This window comes from Kogia breviceps, chromosome 17 (genome assembly GCF_026419965.1).
Source record: "Kogia breviceps isolate mKogBre1 chromosome 17, mKogBre1 haplotype 1, whole genome shotgun sequence".
Classification (NCBI taxonomy): Eukaryota; Metazoa; Chordata; class Mammalia; order Artiodactyla; family Physeteridae; genus Kogia; species Kogia breviceps.
This window is the reverse complement of record NC_081326.1, coordinates 65,430,364-65,450,339: the sequence shown is the minus strand read 5'-3', so window position 1 is coordinate 65,450,339 and position 19,976 is coordinate 65,430,364. Positions and strand designations below refer to the sequence as shown.

The 19,976-nt window shown below is 41.8% G+C and overlaps 1 long non-coding RNA gene across 1 annotated transcript in view; it reads right to left on the bottom strand.

Annotated features, from left to right (window-relative positions):
• Window positions 1–8,532: 8,532 nt before the first annotated feature.
• The window catches only part of LOC136792859 (uncharacterized), a 223,927-nt gene continuing 212,483 nt past the window's right edge, over window positions 8,533–19,976 (bottom strand). The window contains exon 5 of the long non-coding RNA XR_010837394.1: window positions 8,533–8,597. This is a non-coding gene — a long non-coding RNA (uncharacterized lncRNA). The remainder of the gene's footprint in view (window positions 8,598–19,976) is intronic.

Sequence of the window (19,976 nt, the reverse complement as noted above, 5' to 3'; positions counted from 1 at the left end):
CCTGCTTTCGGGGTATCTCTCCAGTGTGGCAATGACCTGATTCTGACTTTTCTGGCTCATTGGAGATCTTATCTGTAATTCTTGCTGGTCATAGTCTAATAGGATAAACCTTGAAGAAACCTTAACCAGCACTTTTCAAAATTCCCACCTTCTACTTTATACACGTAAAAGCACGAAGTGCATGAGTGAATGTTTGGCTACATCCTCTCCCCTGAAGTTCTCTAATCTGCTTACGAACAGTTTGGGTTCCCTGACAGCATCGTCTTTGGCAGCGGATAGGATTTTATCTACTTCTTATGGCTCCTCCAGAAAGAAGAGCATAAGGCTAGACTCATGATAAGTGGGAACAGAGACAAAAAGAGAGGTCAGAGGTGGATACTCTGTATTACAGGTCCCGCATGATTTAGGCATTTTTATATATACCATCTCATTTAATTCTGACATCTCCTTCAAATAGACACAATTAAAATTATCCCCATGTTTAGAAAGGAGAAAACTAAAAGTTCAGAAGGAGAAACAAATTTAGCCCAAAGTGCTTTCATCATGAAATCACTGTTTCTAGTTTAACATGCATGTATGTACGTGTGTGTACATACCTGGGTGTGTCTCACACAAATACTTTTTTCTTAGGTTTTTACTGGTATAATATTTTTTGACCTCATGAGTCTGCATAAAGCTTAGACAGTGGCTTTTTGTAATTATATTGTACATACTTGTTCACAGAACGAACATATTTCCCACATCGACAACAGTCCAATTTCAGATAATTTTATTCTTTTCAAATACATATACCTGAATGTGATAAATTTGTATTGACTAAGACATTAATTTAAGGAAATTCATAAATTAATAAAATCCCCTATTGAACCATTTATCTTAGTATTGGTCTCGGAAGACAAGGTCCACATGTTGAGACACACATATATGAATATATTAAATGCTATTAGTCTATCACATGTTTATGTGTGACTAATCAATATTTGCCAAATCTGTCTGTTTCAATGCCATCAAATGACATTAACTGTGTGCACGAGTCATTGAGAAGTGACAAGATATGAAATATGATTTATGTTTCCAAAGTAAGCAGGGGGTTGCTTAAATAACCTCTTTTAGCTTAGTATATGGTTCATTCACCACTTCTTCCTCCAAATTGTTCGTAATACAAAAGAGAAAACCTAATGTGTAAAGGCTTGGCCCCATGCATACTTTCTCTTTCCCACATTCTGTGTTCTGTGTCAATCCTGCCCATGCTATCCAGGACCTCCCTCTATGAATATTTCCCCAATTTGGCCTCAGATAACCTCATTGCTGACTCAGGTTTCTAGATACATACATTATATATTGAAAATGAGCTTCTTGTTCCATGGTCTCTAAGCCTTATATTAAAATGAGTATGTAAATAATAGCTGTTTAGAATAAAAATAGCTTAAATTAAAAATTGAATTCTCATTGATTTTCTACTTCTAATCATCTAAATTGAAAGAGACATCCACTGTACTCTTCAGAATCTTGTGAAAATTCTAGCTAAGAAAGCAAATACTTACTGAGCATCTAGTATTTGACAGGCACTATATTCTAAGCAGTGCAGTTAACATTTATGTACTGAAGCAACAAAGGTTACCCGCCTTCTGTATGCAGTGTATCATATTAGATGCTGTGGGATATTAGAAAAGTGTAGGAAAAATATTCCTTAATGTCAAGGGAAGTTTCAGTTAGTTACTCAGGAGAGACAAGATTTAATACAGACTAAGAAGTTATCATGATCGTCACCAATTAGAATTGGTCCTGGAAAGTTCTTTGATAAGGGAACCTTAAACTGGCTTTGATAGGCAGAAGACTGGAGAAAAGGCACAGAGGTAAAGGTGAATGCTGCCGGTGTGAAAGAGAACGGCCAACTGAAACCCAAGGCCACTGGGAAGTGTTGAGAGATGAGTTATATAGATTTTGTGACACTGAGATCTTCTTAGAGGAGGATGGTGGAGTGGATATAGTTCAGGCTATGGAAACACACCAGTTTCAATCCTGGCTCTACTACTCGATACCTAATAACTAAGCATCAGGAAACTGTTTAACCTCGGTAAGCCTCAAATGTCTAATCTGTAAAACGGAGATAATAATATTATCTACACCATGGCATTACTGTAAAGATGAAATGAGACAATCTGTCACAAATTGATATGGCAATTTGGCTGTTTACAATTGTTAGATTATTTTGGTAAACAATGGTTTACGACAATTAAAGGTAGATGGGCGTTGTGAGTCTACTCTTCAAGAATCTTACTTCTGTAAAGAATATTTTGACCAAAGCAAGTTTCAGGCTAAATTCTGTCACTTGTATAAATATTTATTATATTATCAAATCGGTCCCAAACAGCCATACATTCTGTTCCTGGATAGATCCCTTCAAATATGAATGAACTACATCATGGTGTATTTTCCTAATGTCTGTTTCCCCAAATAGAATGTCAATTCCATGGAGGCAGATGTTTTTGTGTATATTATTTATCACTGTATCCCCAATACCTAGAGGACTGCAAGGCACATAGTAGTGTTCACTAAATATTAGGTAAAATCAATGAATAAATTAGTGAATAAATGAATTTATCACCCTCAAGGAACAGAATAAAGGTGATATAATACATGTATATGTATGTATATACTGATATATATAAAAGTAAACTGCAGATAAGATAGTATGTAAAGCACCTGGAATATTTGTGTACTTTTCTTCATCCTTCTAACACAAATTCATTGTGCATGTCATTCTTCTCTACAACTTCTAGTACAAAGCTTGAACAAATTGGAGGCCAGTTATATTAAATTAGATTAAATAGACATCCTTATGCATTTGTTTTCCTCATCCATAAATTGGAGATAATAATTCTCATTCTATTTACTTTCTTGGGCTGTTGTGACATTTGAAACAATGAAATTGACAAAAATGTCAGTTGACATTTTTGTCAGTTGACAAAAATGTTTGAAGTGCTATAACGTAAGTCTATATCTGCAAAGTGAGAGCCATGAAATGTCTACATCAAAATCCTCTGGACTGTTTTGAAAACGTTGAGTCATAGGACCCATCTCAAGATCTGCTAGTTCACAGCATGGCAAATATACTTGGACATTTGCATTTTAATGAAATCTCCAGGTGATTATTTTTCACTGTTTTATTTTTTTAAGACCTTATTTTTATGTTCATTTTTTTCATCCCTACTCATTTCAAAAGCACACTTAAATTTTAAACATAGCACTAACAGACAAGAAAAGAGATGGTAGTGACGATAACAATGATGATGATGACAAGTTCAATGACAACAATGAGTAGACCAAGAGTCCTATGGGAGAAAGAAAGGACATTGCCTTTTTGCTCATTATTGTAAGTCTGGCGCCTGGGTAGTGACTGTCCCACAATCAGTGCGCAATAAATGGCTGTTGAATGAATAATGTTGATGGTTGTGATGCTGTCTCTCAAACTCTCTCTGTGACACCCAACACAGAGAAGGTGGCACTTGCTCCTTGAGACAAAAGATGCAGGTCAAGCATGAGAATTTCTGACTGTGTCTTTCCAAAAGGAAGACACAGACACTTATACTTTCTTCCCCTCCCATTTAAACAATGTCTACAAGGTGGGAGAAAGTATATAAACATATAGATTGTGTTTGCACACCCAGCTCTCAGTTGATAATGGTCACCTTTCCTGCCTTATGAAAACTGCCAGACTCTCTCTGTCAAAGTTCTCTTTGTCCCCAGAATGCAATTCATTAACCTTTCCCTGAGCTGAGGAGGGTGCCCAGGTGCCTCGCCCTATATTATTGACCTTTGGCTATCTCCTTCCAATCTTTTCCCACAGCAGTTCAGAAGGGGCAATGAGGAGTTCCTTGAAAATTTGTGCATAAAGCTAACTGCTTGAAGAGGTAGCTGATTGAAGGTAGGCTTTATTTATTTCATTACCCCAAAAAGAATCAAGTGATTCAAGAAACTGTTGTGGTTTACAAAAAGGGGAAAAAAAAAGAAAGGAAACAGGTATGAATGTGTTAATTATTACAAAGACATTTCAGCCTCCCTTTCAACACACACACACAAACACACACACACACACACACACACGTTGCTGTCTGTCAACTTCCAGTGTATAGCAGCTGGAGGGGTCCTTGGGCTTGGCTTTAGGTAAAATTTCTAACTCATTACCCAAATGAGAGGTCTGTGAAGCCACCTGCTCTCTTGTGTTAAGTCTTCCCCAGCAGACAGCATTGGACCAGAGGGCAGAGAGGTGACTGGGAACAAAAGGGATAAATTCTGGGCCCTGGAGGTGGAAAGGACTTCTTGATTGCTATTACCACCTGTCAAACCCACCGCTTTCCTGTTAGTTCAGATCATCAGGGCTTCGCATATCTCTTATGTAAAGAAACTTGGACGATAACATGTTTCAAATGGGAGGAGAAAGTGTACAGAACATCCCCAAATGGTTTGTGTGTCTATAACAACCTGCCAGGCATTCCTATCATGCGTTGTTAGCTGGGCCCTGACCTTGTGCTTCACAGAGTTGGGTAAGCCCGGCTCAATTCTCAATCTCATGGTCCACGGAAGTCTAATGTCCTTCCTTGATTTTTACTAATTCCCAGGGGCTTACCCTCGCATGGTCACCCTCCACCTGAAACTTCTTTCTGTTTTGCCCCAAGTCAAAGCGGTTATAGGAATTGCCTTTATCCGTTTCTATAAAAAATACACTCAGGCTAAGAATATATAAATTTAGAACTCGCTCCTAAAGATCTGGAAATTCCGGGGAAGTTCACACAACTTGCTGCCTCTGCCATTTACCGGCCTCCCCTTTTCTTCCCCATCCAATCTTTGCTGCTTCTTCCTTCCAAGATTGGGCCTGTTGGCACCAAATCTTCTCCTCTAATGTGAAGAAGGAAGTGAGCTAGCCACAGCTCCTGCCACCATGCAGTCGTACAGATGCCCAGAGCAGAAACACACTAACGTGAGCTCTTCACCCATCTCCTTGGAAGGCTGCCTTGGTTATCAGCAATAGCATCATTTTCTTTGTTACGATTTATTTGTTTGCTTCCCACCCCTTGTGACAATGCTGAAAGTGAGATGAAAAGACTGAATCAAAGGGATGGAGTTATTTATCCTAATGCATGCTACGGATAAATAACAGAACTAAGATGTGAATTCAACTTTTTTTTGATTCTGAAGCCCATGTTGTTTCTATCTGCCAAATCACATCCAAGGCAAAAAAAAGGAGGAGCCAGGGAGATGATGAGGAAAGATTTACTAGAGGTAAAAATTATGTTTCCCATTCGTGGCAGGACCTAACACCACTGACTAATAGACAAAGCAATGCAAGATGATCTTTATAAAGAGGAGACATATATCTAAGATAGCTCTGTCTCTCCACCTCTCTGTATTAGTCTTGTACTGCTGCTATAACAAGTTACCACCAATTTAGTGGCTTAACATAATAAATATTTATTGTCTTAAAGTTCTGGGGGTTCAGATTTCCAAAATGAGTTTCACTGGGCTGAAATCAAGGTGTCAGCAAAATTGCATTTCTTCTGGAGGCTCTACAGGAGCATCCGCTTTCTTGTTCTTTTCAGCCTTTAGTGGCTGCCTGCATTCCTCGGCTCCAGGAACCTTCCGTCTTCAAAGCTAGCAATCGTATAGCTCCAACCACTGATCCTGTTGCCACATCTCCTCTGACTCTGACCCTCCTGTCTCCTTCTTATAAGGGTATCTATTGTGATTACTGTGGGCACATCTGGTTAACCCAGGACAATCTCCTCATATCAAAATCCTTAACTTAATCAAGTCTGCGAAGTCTTTTACCATGTAAGGTGATAAGGTGACATACTCATACAGACCAGTGTTACAAAGGAAGTAAATGGTGATGTCTTGGGAGGTGGCCAAAGTTAGAGTGAGTGGTTAGGGAACGTTTCTTGGAATTTCTACTAAGAAGAAGCCTAAAGGATGACAAAGTTCTAGAGGAAGGGTTTTCTGAGGATTATACGAGTGGATTAAAGGCATTTTTGGGGTGACAAAAACTCCCCTGTAGGAGGCAGGTCCACACAAATGAACAGGGCCATCCTCTGGTGCAACATGACTCTCTGAGTTATGCTTGCCTCACAGAGGCACTGAGAAGCAAAATGATGACTACATATTCTTACTGTCTAGCCTCCTAGCCTCTCATAAGCCCAGCAGATGAGGTACAACTTTAGCTTATTAGCAAGGGTATTCATTTTCTATTGCTGTGTAACAAATTACTACAAACACAGCAGCTTAAAACAACATCAACTTATTCTGCACAGTTCTGTAGGTTAAGAGTTCAGGCAGAGCTCACCTGGGTTCTCTGCTCAGTATATCACAAGGATGAAATCAGGGTAGCAGCTGAGGGTGTAATCTCCTCTAGAACAAGGGGTCCCATTCAAGCTCACATGGTTATTGGCAGAATTCAGCTGGTGTCAGACCGAGGCCCCCATTATGTTGCTGGGTGTGGTCTAGAGACCATTCCCAGTTCCTAGAGACCACTTCAGTTCCTAGCCTTGTGGCTCCTTCCATAGGCCCTCTCACACTTTATCTCTGACTTCAGGAAGGACCTGGTCCCTTTAAGGGCTCACCCGATTAGGTCAGGCCCACCTGGGTAACCTTCCTTTTGGTTAACTCAAAGTCCACTGATTAGTTACCTAATCACAAGAGTGGTACCCCATCCAATACAAGGTTCTGGCTGCACTTAAGAGGAAGAGATTATAAAGGGCCCATACATGATGGGGCAGGAATCTTGGAAGAATCTTAGAATCTTGCCTCCTACAACTAGTGAGTATTCAGGCTGACCTGAGAGACTAGCCTCATGTTTATCTGGATGGTGAGATCAGGTTTTGCTGTATCAGTTTTCCTCAAGGTGAAGCCCTTTACGGTACAGACTGCCTGCTAGTGTTAGTTACACTAGGCATATATGCTCATAAAGACTAACACTAAGTGTTTCCCATACACTAGAAATCATCTTAAGAGCCCTAAATATATATATTAACTCATATAATCTTTACAACAACCCTATTAAAGTATTGAACATACCTCTATTTTATAGACGAGAAAACTGAGAAAGTCATCTAAGGAAAGATAAGTCATTTACCCAAGTTCACATAATTAGTAAGTGGCAGCAGTAGGTTAACCCTGCAGCATATTGTTGTGGGATATTAGATCTCAGAAAAACTGCGCAATCTCAAATGTTACTAAAACCCACCAAAGCGGCATTTCTAATAACTCCTTGACACTACTAACTAGCTATAGATGCTCTCAGTGATGAAAGCCCAAACAAGATGAAGTTTGAATAGCAAAATTACTCTTTCTGTATATGGAGAAAAGTTAATTTCCTTGCATTTTCTGGAATAAATCATTATATTATATTTTTATATAACAACTCTCAGCCTCTTGAGTGTTTCTCAAATACTTCAGCAACTTTGCCACTAAAAGCAAATGAAGTTTTTAAGAACTCTCCTTTACTCAAAAATATTAGATGAGAGAGCAAAAAACAAACAAAAAATAATATAAAAGCATTTATACGGGTCTCCAAAAATAAACTCTTTTTAGGCAGAATGGATGTACTTTTACTAATATTACAATCATTCCACAAAACAGCAGGATTAAAAGGTTTTTCTACTAAGTTGAGTTCCAAGCTCTTAAAGACACATATTTCTGTTAAGATGCTTCTCAAACTTCAGAAAGGGGTCAGGTAATGATTTATCTTTAGATAAGAGACAAACGGAAATGATGTTCTTTCAAATTTTGGTTTAGTATCTGTTTATTTAACCACTAAATTGTGTTTTTTTTTTTTCTCACTGGAAAGAGAAAAGAGGCAGCGTGGTTTATGGAATTAGTCCCTCTAAGTAGATAATTTTATTTAAATGAAGAGAGCAATGACTCACTTATTAATTATACATTCATGGCCAGAATCTACTTTCTCCTCTCTTTGACTTGGAATTTGCAAATATTCTGACCTTTTACTAGTCTACCATGGCACAATGGTTTACCACATGCCTTTCATATTGTGCTACCAAGTTTTGATCTGTACATTAAATTTCTTTTAGTTTGTCTTAAAGATAACTTCTGCAACAGTGATATCCTTCAGGAGAAAGTTGAGGTTACAAGGTGTGAAGCTTTGCCCAACAGTAAGAGGTATGATGGATGGCATCAGATAAAGCAGCTCCCAAAGGAAAAGTGCATTTTTATTAGAACATACCAGAAATTTCACTGGCAAGTTTATAAGATGCATGGTCAGGTCTACACAAACCTGTTTTTCTGAAGGATGACCAACTATCCATAAAGCAGTAACTGTCAATGCTTTTTATGGACATTGTGAGACCCATATTACATGGGTTATTGTGCTATAATTATTGATAGCTTATTTAGTGTTATTTTGTATCCTGTATTATTATGATTTCCCTCAATAAAATCTTTTCTAATTTTTAAGTAGTAACTACTCATCCTAAGTTTCTGAAGCTTGCTTAAAACAAAAAGCAAAAAATTTGTACTCACGTTCTAACTCCTCCAAGCATGATGCCAATATTTCACTCTTCTTCCTTGGACCATGGTTTGTCTATCTGTAAAATAAAAGAATTGAGTTAGATTGTAGAGTCCATCTACAGAGCCTTTTGGAAATTAGGGAGTACATTGTGAGTGGGGCCCCAAGTTTCCTACCCTCATTTTAATCAGAGGAGTCTGGTCTTATCTTTTTTTATTGCTGGCTTTTAGACTCTTTTACAATGTTTTCATTTGCAAGTAACAGAAAATTCCACTCACACTGGCTTAAGTATAAAAGATAATCTCTTTATTTATAAAACTAAGAAGTCCATGGTCAGTTGGCTTCAGGTACAGCTTGATCAAGCATGTTAACTGTATTTACCTTAGAGGTTCATTTCTTTGTGTTTCCCAGAGATCTGCCTCCTGTGCCAGCTTTGGCTTCAGGATAGAATTGCTAATGGAAGAAGCTGGGTTAGGGTCAATCCCGTATAATATACATGGAGTAAGGGTGTTTTCTCCAAGAAAATTAAGGTGTATTTTATCAAGAAGGAGGCAGGGGCTTCCCTGGTGGCGCAGTGGTTGAGAGTCCGCCTGCCGATGCAGGGGACACGGGTTTGTGCCCCGGTCTGGGAAGATCCCACATGCCGCTGAGCGGCTGGGCCCGTGAGCCATGACCACTGAGCCTGTGCGTCCGGAGACTGTGCTCCACAACGGGAGAGGCCACAACAGTGAGAGGCCTGCGTACCGCAAAAAAAAAAAAAAAAAAGGAAGCAAAGTAGGAATAACAGATGCCTACCTCAGGGTCCCTTTAAGATATTGTCTGAAAAAGGGTTTCCATTGTTAAAAACAAGTTTGAAATCTCTAGAGAAGACCATTCCTAAGACCTCTCCAGATCTGCTTTTCTCTGATTCTACTTTTCTCTCATTTAACTCAGGGTCAAACTTCCCAGAATATTCTAGATCCACAGCTGATCTCATTAAAGCTCAGAATGGGTTAATAGCTTAAAGCAGAAAGTGTTGAGTATTACTAATAATGTCTCATATGTTCTCACAAAGTCCTGGTAGCACATCCTACAATTTGCATTAACCCAGAGGCCAATGTGTAATTATTTAAATGAGAATTTTCTTCTTAAAAGAGGAATGATTCCCTGAGGGTTGATACTCATAGCCGATTGCTATTTGGCGAGTGGAGCCGGTTATTGCCTTAAGTCAAAATTCAGTACAGGTATCACTGAAGGAAAAAAATATCTTCTGCTTATTATGAAAGGGCCTGGAAGGCCTGAGCATTCTGTCCACCCAAGCCTGGTTCCTGAAATAATCTCTCTCCTTGCCTGCTGGGGGATTAGCCAATGCCATCCTTATCACCATGACATCAAGTGGGGCTTAAGAGCTAATTCTACACTTGGGAGCTTGAAGACCCAGCTCCAGGGGCAAGTGCTGTGAAATCAAACATCTGAACCACAGAGAAGGCAATCGATATGTATATACCAGGTATATGTGCTCTGTGTAAGGTTATAGTGAAGAGAGCCAGCTCAGGGAGTCCAGTGAGCTACCTTTAAGAAATACTGCAAATCCGCTGTCTTCTTTCAAGACCCTAGGCATTCCATTATGGTGTTACCTTTGTCTGTAAGCCTTCCTCTCCTTCCTTCATCCCCCAGGACCCGCTCAGAAGCCATCCTCTCTCAATAGGCCATCAATGGAGATGATGGGTTCTTTCTAAAGACTCCTAGAGTAACTCCTAATGCAGCACTTACTGCTAATGGCTCCTTTGGTCTTCTGCTTCCCTCACTGGGGTAAAATTATACCCTTCAGTTTTCTCATCCAGAAAATGGGAGGATAGTATTCCTTCATCAGGGTGACTGTAACAATAAACGAGCAAAAGCTTTAGAAGTGCTTCACCGGTGTCTGATTTCAGTAAATACTCAACATATTTAGGTTGTAAATATAAACCCGATAAGGTTAAAAATGAAGATAAAGGGTTTGTGACAAGAACAAGAGTGAAGTGTTGACTCAGCTTTTGAGGCAGCCATGTACCTAGCTGTTACTGGGGAAGCAGATTTCTTAGTAGTTCAATCAACCATCAGTTTAGCCGTGTCACTGATCAGTAACCACCTGGGATTAACACTGCCTTGCAGACAGAGTCCAGCCTTCCCCAGGCCTGCTCCATGTCTACTGAGGATCTGCCTTGCTCATGGGTAATATTTTCTTTGAAATATGGCATTCTACAAAGAGGGAAAAACATCGTTTCTTCTTTGAGCATGTTAAGCAGGGTTTGGATGGCCATCGCCCAGGGATAGGCTGTACAGGATGCCTGTGATGGTGGTAACCATTGGCTGTAATGTCCAATGTCTTGAGATTTCTGATTATAGGGCCCTGGATGACATGATTTTTCTTTCTTCTTCAAAAATGCTTTTTATTTATCTATACTGCTTAGATGAGTTGGTTCATCCTAGTTCCTCAAGTTTCCTACTTGTATAGGTGGGGATATAAATTCTAGCCTCTATTTTATTTCCCTGTCAAGAGATGATAACACATGAGGCAATAATAGAAGATTTGTGTTATCAAATCCTTGGAAGCACCACTGAAAATCAATCTAAGATTTTACTCTAGGATATGAATGATTCAGATGCCTAAAGCAGTACATATATTCCAGACACATAAATATATCTGCGCTTTTCTCCAGAAAATACCAAATTCTTGTAGGAACCACAATGAATCATTTCAACCGTTTTGGGGGGGTCTTGGGACCACAGTCTGACACAGTCAAAAATGAAAACTTTTTTTTCTTAGATTCCATATATATGTAGATTTATATATATATAGATTCCATATATATTCCATTTCTGACTTACTTCACTCTGTATGACAGACTCTAGGTCCATCCACCTCACTACAAATATCTCAATTTCATTTCTTTTTATGGCTGAGTAACATTCCATTGTATATATGTGCCACATATATGGAATCTAAGAAAAAAAAAGGTCATGAAGCACCTAGGGGTAAGACAGGAATAAAGACGCAGACCTACTAGAGAATGGACTTGAGGATATGGGGAGGAGGAAGGGTAAGCTGGGACGAAGAGAGAGAGTGGCAAGGACATATATACGCTACCAAATGTAAAATAGCTAGCTAGCGGGAAGCAGCCGCATAGCACAGGGAGATCAGCTCCGTGCAGTGCTTTGTGACCGCCTAGAGGGGTGGGATAGGGAGGGTGGGAGGGAGGGAGATGCAAGAGGGAAGAGACATGGGGACATACATATATGTATAACTGATTCACTTTGTTATAAAGCAGAAAATAACACACCATTGTAAAGCAATTATACTCCAATAAGATGTTAAAAAAATGAAAACTAAGAAAAAAATTGTTTCTTTCCTTTTTCCCTTTTTTTACAACCAAGAGGGAAGCTGGTGACTGAAAGGAAATTTACGTAAAACTTTGAACGCTGCTTCTGACGGTCAGCTGCGCTGGATTCCTTCCAACTATAGAACTTTCAACGGTATCTGTTCCCTAATGATGCAAGTTCCCACCTGTCGACCGGGCAGACTTTTACCTGTTTCAACACCTTTGCTTCTCTAAACATGGTACCAAAGTAGAAACAAAGGCTAATGACTGTGCTTGTTTCTCGGCAATGTAACGGATGGTATTCAAAGTTAACGTACTCTTTCTTTTCCCGCCTGGCGTGGGAAGCCAGGATGCTAAGCTTACAATGCTTTGCTCCTTGGGAGTGAGCCCCATTTGGCCTCTGCTTAAACAAGGAAGAAAGGGTTAGAACAGGGAAGTACAGAGGTCAGAGTTTAAACGATTGCTCTGTGTGTTCTGGCTGTTATGACTATGCATGGCTGTGTCTCCATTTTCTCATCTGTAGGGAGGGGATAATAACACAGACCTCCCAGGGCTGTCTGTGAGATTCAAATAAGACCATTATTTAAAAGTCTTCTTTGTATATAAGGCACTCAATAATCATTAGCTTGTTTGTTTCCTCATTCCAAGTTGATCCTGTTGATAGAAGCGGGTACGATCAGCCACAGTTAAGTGAATAGGAGCCTGAGTAATATAATTTCACAAGTACAGAGCCAACCCTGGGAAAAACTGGTGAGCCACTGACATATGTCTTCAGGTTGGCCACTCCTATTCCTGTACCCTTTGCTTCCTTGTTCAGGTCTGTTCTTCTTACCTAGGGCACCTAGATTCCTCACGTGTCTTTCTCCTTTCTTTTATCAGTCCTTATCCCTAGAATATATCCAATAAATTAATTCCAAATGTAGGTGCAAAGTACTGGTAAAGTTCAATATATATTTGGGGATGGAGATTTAATCCGCAAACTAATGAACCGCTTACTGAGGGATACTGGGCAGCGGCCAGGTCAATGGATGGTTTCCACATCTGTGTTTCTTACTTATTTTTCCAAATATGCACAGAGCCCCTCCTCAGCGCCAGGCTGTGGGGGTTTGGAATACATGGCTGGCTGAGACACGACCATTGCTGGCAAGGGCCTCCCAGTTTTGTGGGACACAGCCATGTAATTATAAATAATAATAATAACAACAACTGTAATAGCAAACATTCATAGAACACTTACGGTATGCCGGGTGCTGCTCTATGTGTTTTATATATATTAATTCATTTACTCTTGCAACAATCCTATTTGTTGGTAACTATTATCAGCTGCAGTTTCAAGTAAGCAAGTTGAGGCTCAGAGGGGTTAAATACCCTACCCAGGTCACAGAGCTAGTCAATATGGTCTAGCCCTGGAGTTTTTGTTGTTGACCACTTACTGCCTCCTCATACACAGGACAGTGTGATGCCTACGTCCAGGATTCTGCTGTGAGAAGTAATCAGTGATGCAGACAGAGACTAAGAAGAGTCTATTTGAGAAAGCAAAGGGAACAGAAAAAATTATAAACGTCCATCGGTAGTAGAATGCTTAAGTTAATCACGGTATATCTAGATGACGAAATCCCTGCAACCGTTAAAAAGATAAGAATACAATTCTAAACCTCAAGAGAAAAAAGGAAGGTGCAAACCAGGTGAGAGCATTATTCTAAATTTGTCAAAAGTATGCATGTGTATACATAAGTATTTCTCTGTGTCAGACAGTGGATAAGGCGCTTAGGAACAGTGCAAATACAAGAGTCCTAGAAGAGCTGTTGCTTAGGAAGAGTTTTCAGTGGAGGAAATGACATTTCAAGAACAGATTTTCAGGCAACATTAGAGGCCATGCATGGGGCAGTTGTGCCCAAGGGATCCGGGCTCTGCTGGAGCACTGGGAAGGGGTTTGGGAAACAGTCACAGAGAGCAACAGCCTTACCTCGTTGCCTCTAGAACTTCACTTCCCAAGGACAGACTGATTTGCTCTGTTCACTTTTGCCTCTTGAAGAGGGAACGATGGAGAGTCAAAGCACATCCGTCTCTCTCCAAACCCCCAGAGGCCTCCTAGCGAGTCCATCTCTGACTCCTATTCCCACGTTCCCATCCCGGAGGCCCGGTGCCTTCCGATCCTCTCCCAGTGTCCCCTGCAATGTATCATCTTAATCCAGGAGCTCCTCTGGTCTCTGGAATGGTTAGTGAGTTGAAGCTCAAACCCTGGTTTCTGACTCCACACTTTCTTTAGCTGGGCTTCTCTCAAGAGCTGCAGCTGGGTGTTTTGGCCCTCAAATGAATGGCTCCTGTTCTCCAAGATACCATGAAACTAGCCCTTCCCAAAGAGTGAAGAAGAATCATCACTTCTGTTGACTGCATGTGACAGGCATGGTCCCTGCATTATCTCCTCTCCTTATAACAATTACCTGATGTAGAATTTATGATCCTTATTTTAAAGGAGGAGAAAGCCTAGCTCTGAGCAGGTGATGGAGACTCTGCTGAGGTCTTATGGATGGTTATGACTGCGGCGCCTAAAACAGTTCTTGGCACCCAGACTCCACTTGTAGTTGTAATTTTTGACACTCACAGGTAGTAAGTGGCAGGTTCGAGACCACAGTCCCTGTCAGTATGATCCTGAAGCCTTTTCTCTTTCTGCCATGCCAAGCCTGGGCTTTCTCACCTGCCACAGTGTTCTTTCCATGGATATCCTTCCTTCCTGGCTGCTATTACTTTGGGGGCAGCGATAAGTGCATTTACCCTGACCATCCCTCTAACTCTCAGTACTTCATGATGGCTTCTAGATCAAAGGGTGAGGGAGCGTGCCCAGGTGGAGTGTGGGAGCTCTCTGGATGTTTGCAGGAATACTGTTTCATAGGGTGTACCTGGAGAGTAATCTTTCCTTCCTTTTCTCTGCCCCTTAGAAGCCTATCAAACAACTCCAGGCCTTTGCTTTCTCCTTTTTCTCTCTCTGGAACACAGTTGGGACTTGTGCAACGGCAGGGTTCTTTTCTGTGGGAACTAATCTCATTTCAATCATTCCCAATCAGTTCCGATTGGGAATGATTCACCCAAAAGTATTCCATAGTTTGGGTGGTAGGAGTGGGGAGGGGGAAGGAATTTACCCCACCCCACCTCCTAAAAAAGAACGGCATGTGATGTACTCAGAGGAGTTGAATCTTTTTTTCTTTTCTTTTTTTTTTTTTTTAAAGTCTTCCTCCTCCTTGTGAGGAAGGTCTCTAAAATCATGGAGAGAATGTGGCAGGCAATAGACACTGCTTTAGATTCTTTCTGGGTATGGTATTAGCAGCATGTGTTAGACGGAGTAGACATTTGGAGATCTGCTGTCAGGACAGGAGTCAGGTCACCTCTCTGGGTCCCTGTAAGAGGCAAGTTGGATTAGATGTCGACGGTATCCTGTAGGCTCCTGCATTCACTGAGCACCTATTAGGGTTAAAGAAACTAGTGTTGAGGGTCTATCAAGATCCTTCTTATTTCTTGCCTGAGTTCAGAGCCATTTGAGAGGGGGACACAGAAGTTATTAGACAGAGGGAGATGAGCACGTCACTGCAATTGTAGATAAACACTACTGAGGGTGTGAAGCCAAATGGCGGCACAGGGGACCAGTGGAGACTATGTGCACTCTGCTGCCAGGTACACCCCCAGAGAATGGGAGCAGGAGAGGAGTTCTGCCAACAAGTTCACCCCCTTCCCCCAAAAGGCCCAGTGGCTAAATGACTCCCCCTTCCAATGGGGGGTAAGAGAGAGAGTGGAAAGAGGCCTTAGGGTTTAGAGTACATTCCTCCCCGTGGAAACCAGGAAACGTAGGAACAGTTGTGTGGTTGAGCCAGTAGACACTCTCCACACATCTGTCATCACCTACATTTCCCAGCCTCCCTTGCTGTTAGATTGGGGCCATGCGACTTTGGCCAATGGACTTAAGTGGAAGTTATGTGTGTTACTTGTGAGTTGAATCAGTTAAAGCCTTCCTCTGTCCCTCTCATTCTCTGCCTTGGCGACCCTAGAGGCTGTATGTTCTAGATGGCATGCCTGTAAGATGAAGGAAAGCTGTCCAAACTGAAATGGACTTTGTGTGAATGCGAAATAACCTTTATTTTTCAAAGTCACTGAGATTCAGAGATTTATCTTTTACCACAGCAGAGCCTGTCCTATCCTGACTAAGATAATGCTCCTCCCCAAACATCAGGGACTGGATATACTGTGAAAACAAAGCAGACATGATCTATGTACTCATGGAGCATTTAGTCTAGTGGGGAAGATAGAAAACAAACAGGTAAAAAAAAAAATAGTTGCGAGCTGTGGTAAAGGCTGTGAAGGAAATGCAGAATAATTGGCAGGGTATCAATTTAAGTTTGATGGTCAGAGTAGGCATCCCTGAAAAGGTGACCCTTTAGCAAATCTAAAGTGGAACACTTCAATACAAAGTAATAGACCTTTTACATAATCATCTCTTGCACTGAAGTTCTAGTATACATGTCTTCCATGGTGGGAGCACCTTCCTCGTTACGGATGATATACTTGCTAGTACACAGATGCCAAGTATAGCTTCAGCCCATCGCCACTGGCTAAGACAACGTTATCTTCCTTTTCCTGTTGTGGTTTTCCAAAAATAAGGCTTTGATTTTTATTTGCTAGACATGTACTTGTAATAATATTAAGTATGCATTTCCATACTACATCAAAACCCCTTCTCAACAATATTCAGTTACTTTCCCCTCACCCTCACCCTGTGTGATATGTCCTTCCTGGTTGAAAATTACTGATCCAGAGTGTGACTTTGAAATCTCAGGATTCTAACCCCTGTGATCAGTATATTAGAGAACCAACAGGTATGCCCTTCACTAAGATCAACCTGTGCATTATTTTAAAGGAAAAACCTGTACTTTTCTTCAACTGATGGTCCAAACATAATCTAGAGCTGACTGTGGTGGACAACTGCTCTCACTGGGATGTCCAGGCTTTCTTCTCCCTTATTTTGCTAACAATTTGCTGATTTTCCCCTGCGGCACCACCCCCTCCCCACTCTCCATCCACGTGTGACTCAGGCCTTGACCATCACAATATGGCATTGTCCTGGCTCCAGTGACTGGTCCGCATACGGGCATGTGACCTGACTCAGTCCACTGAAAGCCAGACGCAAGTCAGATGCGGGAATCTTGGGGGAAGAGAAGCATCACCCTCTCTGCAGGATATAACCCAGGAGAACACAGGGCTATAGCTGCTAGCTTCCATTTTGCCTTAGAATCCAGCAACACTACACAGAGTGAGTCTGCTTCAAGCCATAAATGAATTCAATGCTCATGACAACTTCTTCCTGGTCCCCGTGCCAATTTGGGTTTCTGTGGCCTGCAGTGAAAATAAATCTAACTGATACAGACACTAAAATTCACATGAGGAAAAGAAAGATGTCAATGGACCAACTGTCAAATATTTTGCTGATCTAAAATCTCTTCACTGTTTTCTCCAAAGTTCTGGGTTCTTCAGAGTGGTTCTGATAATTACCTGAGGCAGGAGCTCACATTCCAATAGCTTTACTTCCTTAGTGGGGAGCTTACTTATTGAGAATAAAGAAGCATAATGTCTATTTAATTATTATTCAAGGTATAAGATGGAAAGAAAGAAAAAACAACTATGATCATTGTTAAAAGAAAAGAAAAGGCACAGGAAAAGCATTTAAAAGCCAGGAATTAGGGGCTTCCCTGGTGGCGCAGTGGTTGAGAGCCTGCCTGCCGATGCAGGGGACGCGGGTTCGTGCCCCGGTCCGGGAAGATCCCACATGCCGCGGAGTGGCTGGGCCCGTGAGCCATGGCTGCTGAGCCTGCGCGTCCGGAGCCTGTGCTCCGCAACGGGAGAGGCCGCAGCAGTGAGAGGCCCGCGTACGGCAAAAACAAACAAACAAAAAACAAAACAAAAACAAAAAGAGCCAGGAAATAAAAACAAGACCAAAAAGCAAATGGAAACAATAACAAAAATCTTATTGAATTTCTTTGCCCCATGGAAGCTTAAATAAATGTTAAGTGCTTTACCCCTCAAAGTAGACTTAACTTAGTCAACTCACAAACTCACATAGCTGTTTAATTCTCTCTTATCTCTGTCTCTCCCTGGGTTTGCATTGTTCTTAAGGTGCAGAGTCTTTGTTTTTGTATTTGTTTTTTGCTGCACAGTGCGACTTGAGGGATCTTAGTTCCCAGACCAGGGAAAGCACAGAGTCCTAACCACTGGACTGCCAGGGAATTTCCCCTTAAGGTGTAGTTTTAATTCTAGATGGTTCAAAGGAGAGGAAAGAGTTCAAAATTGTTAAGTAAGTCAGATTTGCCTTAGATGATCCTCACATTTTATTCGACAGCCATTTCCTCACTTCCCCATTCTGGAAGGAAGGAAGGAGGAAAGGAAGGAAGGAAAGAATTATCAAATGCATCGTTAAAAACCCAATTATCACTATAGCCTTATGAGTTGAATTATGTCCCTTCAATTTTCAGAAAATTGAGGCTCAGAGAGGGTGATAATTATAACTAATCTTTATTCAGTGTTTCATACGTCAGAGGTGCTTTTCTAAGTGCCTAATAGGAATTTGCCTATTTAATTCTCACAACAGCGCCATGAGGAAGGCCACAGAGTCCTCAATTCATGGAGGGAAACAGAAACATTAGGAGGTGGAATAACTTACCCACGCTCACGTGACTTGTGTCAGAGCCAGGGGTCACCCAGCTAACCTGGCTCCAGAGTCCGTGACCTTAATCATTAGGCTGTTTTGTCCCTGAAAAAGCCAGATGATCTGTGCAGGTTGATTTGTTCCAAGTTTCAAAGTGAGTTAGTAGTTATAGTAGTCTTGTTTCTCTACTACAGACTACGTAATTAATTCTAGCTGTTTTAAGAAGAAAGGGATCCATTAAACAACGTAGATAGCTCCCACGATGGATGAAGAGGCGAAAGGAACAGACTCGAGGCTGAAGTTCCAGCAAAGAGTCCCCGAGTCATAACATGGAACTAACCCACACGGAGAGAGGCCGTTCCCGTCACGATCAGGGCACCGTGAACCAGGAGCTGCCAGCCCAACTGAGGATTCCAGAACCAGCCTCCATCCGCATCAGTCTGGGCCAGAAGAATGGATTCCCTACATCCTGCCTCCTTCCCCATGAATCTATCTCAGTACCCCCAGAATGTCCTCCTGATTAACAGAGGCTGTGCTGCATGTCGGTCCTGCAACAGTCAGGAAAATGAATCCTGTGCTGGAAGGTAGAGCCTCACACTGTAGACAGCTTCCAAAATGTGGAGAGGGTGTTCCCATGGGCTACCAAGTCACCAACTCACATTCTGCAGTAAGCATTACCCCCGGCCCCCAAACCCCACCCAACTCTCATATTCGGTTGTACCATAAAAGCCAACTCTCTTTTCCCGGAGTACTTTTACATTCTACATTCATCCCCAGTCCTCCCTTTCTACAACGATTCGCACTCCCGAGGAAACCCCATCCCCCACCCCCACAATCCCTTCACAATCCACGACAGACCCCATCCATCTTCCCTACACCACTTTACACTCCAGAGTTAATCCCAAGAAAGAATCACTCTCCACAGGAACACCAGTCTTCTGGTCCAGCAAGCCCATTCATGAGAAACCCCAATCCTCCTTCCCTGACGACCACTTCACCCCCCAGAGTGATCCCTGACCATCTCCCCTACGACCACTTCACGGCCATGGTAATTCCCATCTGCCTCCCTATCCCCAATTCCCACCCCACACCAAACCCAGTCCTCTCTCACAGGACAACTTCACAGCCACATACACAGCAATCCACAACCCTCCCTCCCTACAAACACTTCACATCCTGCCGTGAACCCTCAGCCTTCCCTCCCACAAGCCTTTCACACTCACAGTGAATGGCAAGCCCGTCGGTCCTGCTATCCCCTCATACTCCATGGGAAACTCTTTTCCTTGAATCCCACCAACTCTGAAACCACCACCGTTAACTCCAATCTTCCCACCTCCGCGGCCACTTCACAGCCCACCCCCAGCCTCTGTCCTGTTTTCTGCCCCAGTGCCCTTCGTACTACGGGGTAAGGCTCAGTTCCCTCCCTTCC